Raw genomic sequence first — 6,000 nt, 5'->3', positions numbered from 1 at the left:
CCTTTTCCTGTCGATTATTTCTATCTCTTGATTCTTATGCTCGGTTAAAATTATCTGGGTATGGAAACGGTTGACCACTGTATCCAGAACGGGAAAGTGATCATTGATTTCCTCTTCTTGGGAATGTATTGTTGCACAAGTGCTTATGTTGTCTATGTTATCCTCTACCTGTTCATTTGATTTTGCTAAGTAGATTTCACCTGTATCATTATTTATTCTACTTAGGAAATCGGCTAGGGTATTTTCTTTACCTTTAATGTAGCCGATATTGATATCGTATTCGCCTAGTTTAAGTATCCACCTTTGAAACCTTGGATTGATATCCTTCCCTTTGTATTTTGGCTGTAGCCACTTGAGTGGTTGATGGTCGGTCAGTAAGTCAAAATTCCTACCATAGACATAGGGCCTAAAATAGTTAACTGCCCATACTATAGCAAGAAGTTCTTTTTCTGTGGTTGAGTACTTTTTTTCATGCTCATTCAAGGTTCTACTTGCGTAGCATATTGGATGTCCTGCTTGCATCAGTGCACCCCCTATAGCATAATCACTCGCATCTGTGACGATTTCAAATTTCTTTTTGAAGTCCGGGTACTTCAGCACCGGTGGAGAGGTTAGTAACCTTTTTAATTTATAAAAGGCATCCATGTATTGTGTATCATGGACGTTTACTTTCACATCCTTCTTTAGATACTTCGTCATAGCTTGAGCTATTTTAGCGTGATTTTTTATGAATTTACGGTAGTATCCAGTTGCTCCTAGAAAGGATTTTATCTGTTTTGCTGTTTGCGGCAGCTTGAGTTTTTGAATTGCCTCCACTTTGGTGGGGTTTGGCTTGACTCCTTCTGTGGTCAAGATGTGTCCTAAATATTCTGTGCTTGTAGCGAAGAAGTTACATTTATCGATTTGAATTCTAAGGTTGTGCTGTCTTAATCGATTGAAGATTTTTCTTATATTCTCCATGTGTTCTTCAGCGGTTATGCTAAATATAAGGATATCGTCTAAGTAAACGACGCAAATTTTATTAATGTAGTCTCTTAAGACTGAATTCATTAGCCGTTGGAAAGTGGCCGGGGCATTTTTCGATCCGAAGGGCATACGAACAAACTCGTAGTGTCCTAGTGGTGTGGAAAATGCGGTTTTCGCCCTGTCTTCTTCTTTAATAAGAATCTGGTGAAAACCCTTGGCCAAGTCCAATGTTGTAAAATATTGGGCTCTTCCCAATTTCTCTAGTATATTTTCAATATTTGGTATGGGAAATTTGTCGCTGACCGTAATGTCGTTCAAAGCTCTATAGTCTATAACGATGCGCCATTTCTTTTTGCCGGATTTGTCCACTTTTTTTGGGACGATCCATAGTGGAGAGTTATAAGGTGAACAACTTTCCCTAATGATACCATGTTCTAACATCTCTTTCATTTGATTGTTTATTTCTTCTTCGTGGATTTGAGGGTAGCGATAAATTTTAGAATATACGGGCCTATCAGTTGTTGTGATGATTTCGTGTTTTACCTCATGTGTATGCGAAAGTCTTTGTCCTTCCTGAAAAAATAAGTCACCATTGTCGTCTACAATTGTCTGTAATAATCCTCTAACTTCATCATTCATATCTTCACGTAATAGTTTTTGCATAAAAGTGTTATCTATCTGTGTGGTCTCGAGTGTGTGTATATCCTCGTAACTATGTGGACAAGTACCTAGAAATTTAATCCTTACATTGTGGATTTCGATGTATTCGTCTTTAAGGTTAATGATTGCGTCCATTGGTCTAAGTATATTTTGTCCTAGTATCCCGTCGAATTTTTTGTCCTTTAGGTTTGTCAATTTCCAACTCATAAAGTTATTTTCGTTAAATTCTGTTGGTTCACACCCTTACCACTTACTTTCTGTATTCACTCCTACATTTCCGTCTAACGTTCTAAAAATCAGAGGTTTTGTGAGCTTTTGTAGTTTATAGTTTGGAAGTTTGTCTTCCCCAAGGAGAGATGTGTTCGATCCTGTGTCGATTAGGCATACTATCTCATCCTTGCCTATGTTTAATCTAACTAGCGGTAAGTTATGGTGTTGGCCGGAGACCGAAAATTTTCACCCTCTTCGTGAGTGGCTTCTATGTTATCTACTTCCATGGGTTCAGTTTTATGTACACCTGAATTTCTACTTGTGGTATTACTTTGGAATCGCCTACTCTGTTCAGAATTTCGGTTGAACTGTCCAGAATTAGCCTTCGTCTGTTTGAATTGCCCTGAAGGGTTGGAGCTACTTGCTGGTCCCTGATTACTGGTATTCTGCATATATCCTGGCTGAGAAGTATTTTGTGTTGAATCGTATTGTCTATTATTCGAAGCGAATCTATTTGACCTATTATTTCTGTGGTCGTATTTCCTAATCATACCTGTCTCTTCTAGCAAGTAAAATGCATCTCTAAGGGAATTTTTATTCCTACTGTAAACTATACTTGCTCCATTCAAAAACGTTTTCAGGATTATTGATTCATTTACACTTGGTGAAAACTCGACAGGCTTATTATTGTCCTGGTCGTATTTAGTGTTAAGTTTATCTAGTATATTTCTTAAATTATGATAATAATCACTTACATTATTATTCTTGGTACTTATGGCTTGATGGTATAAATTATGATAGGTTTCCTTGATACCAAAGTTCCTTATTAGTTCCTCTCTTATCGTGGTCCACGATGGCGATTGTCCCAATGTTCGTATTGCATTTAACGCCGCTCCCTGGATTTTTGTTCTGATATACCGTTGGAATATGAATTCCTGTAAGGGTCGATTCTCGTTGAACAGTGGAAGGATTAATTCGACTTCCCTTATAAATGCTGAGAGATCGTACAATTTATCGCCTCTGAACTCTTTTATGCGAGACGCTTCTTTAATGAGCTCTGTTACCGCTATTGTCAAAGGTTGATTGTTTTCGGTCATATTGATTTTTTTTTTTTTTTTGTTTTTTGGTCTGATATTATATCCTTGAATTTGTAATATTTGGAGATCTTCTTTGCTTTTTATTTCACTTGCTTCCGTTTTTTTTATTTCACTTGCTTCCTTGACGTTGGTATTTCGCTTCCTTCTTTGATGTTGATATTTCACTTGTTTCCTTGATGTTGATATTTCACTAGTTTCCTTTAGTTTTGAAGGATTTACACAATATGCGGTTTTTAAACCGTTTTCGTATTTAACTTCGTTTAATACGGAAGTTTTTAAAGTTCTATTTTTTTCACGATGGTATATGACAAATTCTTAAGAATTTAGTCCTTTTTACTTTTAACTAATTTTCAACTTAAGTTGAAACCGGTTCGATATCAATTCTTTTGAATTGATTTCCGAGATTTATTTAAGGGAATTCTTTAGAATTCACTTTTCATTGAATTTCACAGTTCTTTAGAATTGTGTGGGTGGAGTCCTTCAGGATCTTCCCGGTTACTCAGTTTGTGATTATTTTGATAACTCACTTCACTTTAAGGAATTTTTTAGAATTCACTTTTCTTTGAGTTTCACAACGGTCCTTAAGGGTGCCGTTTTAGGTTCTATCAATTCTTCGGAATTGATTTCCGTAGACTGCGCCAGACAAGGTTTGCAGCGTGTCGCAAACTAAAAAAATATTTTATTAGCGTTAAGACGCTCTTTATTGAGTAAATGAAACTACATTTCTGAATCTAAAAAGTTCTTACAAGCTATTTTATTAACTATTTAAGCTAAGTCAGCAAAATTGGTTTGTTTACTGTTCAATTGAAATTATTGGCAATCTAAAAGTGTCGTTGCACTTATTATTACTTCTTTATTGGCAATCTAAAAGTGTCGTTGCACTTATTATTACTTCTTTATTGACAAATTCTTTATTATTGTGCAATACGATGGTACAATGCACTGAAGTATTTTGTTAGGTGTAGCGTTACGCTGACCAGTCAACCTCAATTCGGTTTTCTGTTGGAGTGGAATGGCCAGGTGACGTAACTCGCGAGTGGCGAAAGCAGCCACAGTAGCATGCTGAAATGACTCGCTTATATATACACGAGATTTTGAAGTTTTTATCCAGACGTCCAATCGACATGTTTGAGATATCTTTGGATAGGTCTTGTAGAGTGTGTCGAGAAAATGTATCCAAGTTCCATAAAAGATTTTCCGAATTCTTAAAAATTAGGCAAAAGTATTGCCTAAAACGTTTTTTTGCTTTTGCTGGTTTAAGGGGGTATGAGGGTACACCCGACATATTTAGTGTTATTCTATAGGCCAATACCTTTCAAACGATACCTTACCCTGCAGTACGGGGGAGTGACTACAGGACTGCTGAATCCGTAGCTACCTAATAAACACCGTCAATCACCGACCGGCTATTTGCAGTGTATTTCATCGATTACTTTTACAAGGCAATGTCCTAGGCGGTAGTCACCATTGGCTCTCTCTGCACTACCGGGAGTTACTAAAGTAGTCACTTGCGTGATTTATGGGCGCCCTCTGTCATAGTTTTTCGCTATTCTGCTTACGACTGGTTCGACTCTGCACTACCATGTGCACTACCACGGGTTAATAGAGTAGCTACTTACCTAGGAGTCAGTGCGGTAGCGGTTCAAAAGTAGCGATTGACTCCAGCAGTACTGGAGGGTATATATTGAGTTCCGGCTACTAGTTGTAAAGATATAGAGCTAAATGTGTTTTGGTTCGTGTCTCCACTACGAGATGCTTTGCGATGTGTGTAGCGTCTGTATGTACCTTCATTTAATTTTTTTCAAACTTTCAGAAATTAAAGTACATAAAAAACTAGGATGGTTTTGTACCAGGATGTTTCGATTCGTATGCCTTTGTGGGCGTGGGAAATTCGAAAAAGGCAGTTTTTTAAACTACCACTGAGGCCGCATTACTCATTCCATACCATTCATGTCGATATCAGTAGAAGGGCCTTAAAACAAGCTATCTAATGCGGTCTTTTGCGTTTATGAAGTATAAATATGTCATAACGTTATCGCCTATAAACTAAAAATCGGGCTGCTGAAAATATAGATTTCGAGAATTTTCTCAAAAACTGGTCAGTCGATTTTATTCTAAGTTTCCTCAAGTCTAGCCCAAAACCTTAGCTCCAAGACACATTTAGCTCTATATCTTTACAACTAGTAGCCGGAACTCAATATATAAGGTATCGTTTTAAAGGTATTGGCCTATAGAATAACACTAAATATGTCGGGTGTCCCTTCACACCCCCTTAAACCGGCATAAGCAAAAAAACGTTTTTTGATTCGCAACACTTTAGCCCAATTTTTAAGAATTCGGATAATCGTTTATGAAACTTGAATACATTTTCTGGACACACCCTACAAGACCTTTCCAACGATACCTCAAACATGTCGATTGGACGTCTGGATAAAAACTTCAAAATCTCGTGTATATATAAGCGAGTCATTTCAGCATGCTACTGTGGCAGCGTTTCTAAGATGGCTTATAAAACGTATTTTTGCCGGACTTAACCGCCAAAAAATTAAATTTTAGAAAAATAGGCCTTTTCACATCCAAGTACATACTATCAAGTATTTTAATAGAAAAACTGCATAAGTTTAATGAAATATTAAAATATGACGTGAAACAAAGGTAAACTCAAATTATTTAATAAGTTAAAGCAATTATCAAAAATATGGGTATCATATAAAATGGGTTTAAAAAAGCTTTATTTCTGAACTGTATTTAAGAGCGTTGTCATGTATTTAAAAAATCAAATTTAACTTAATTCGTCACAATATCATACGAAAGAGATTTGTTTATTTCTTAACTATATTAAGGCGGGTTGCCAGCTGTTTCAGAAGTCTTAGCTAACTTATGTACAAACCCGAAGATGAAGATAATGCGATCTAGGCTAACATAAAAAGTAATACAATTTAACTTGAATGCGATCGTAATAGTATCACGTATTCGGGTCAGAATTTTTCAAATCAGCGCACAAACAAATTTTGGTGATATAAGTATATGACTTGTGTCTCAATCGACAGCTCTCAGAGTTAAAAAT

Source organism: Rhagoletis pomonella, unplaced genomic scaffold (assembly GCF_013731165.1).
Source record: "Rhagoletis pomonella isolate Grant_MI unplaced genomic scaffold, Rhpom_1.0 Rhpom_scaffold_00002, whole genome shotgun sequence".
Lineage (NCBI taxonomy): Eukaryota > Metazoa > Arthropoda > Insecta > Diptera > Tephritidae > Rhagoletis > Rhagoletis pomonella.
The sequence above is the reverse complement of the archived record's forward strand: the minus strand, read 5'-3'. Positions refer to the sequence as shown.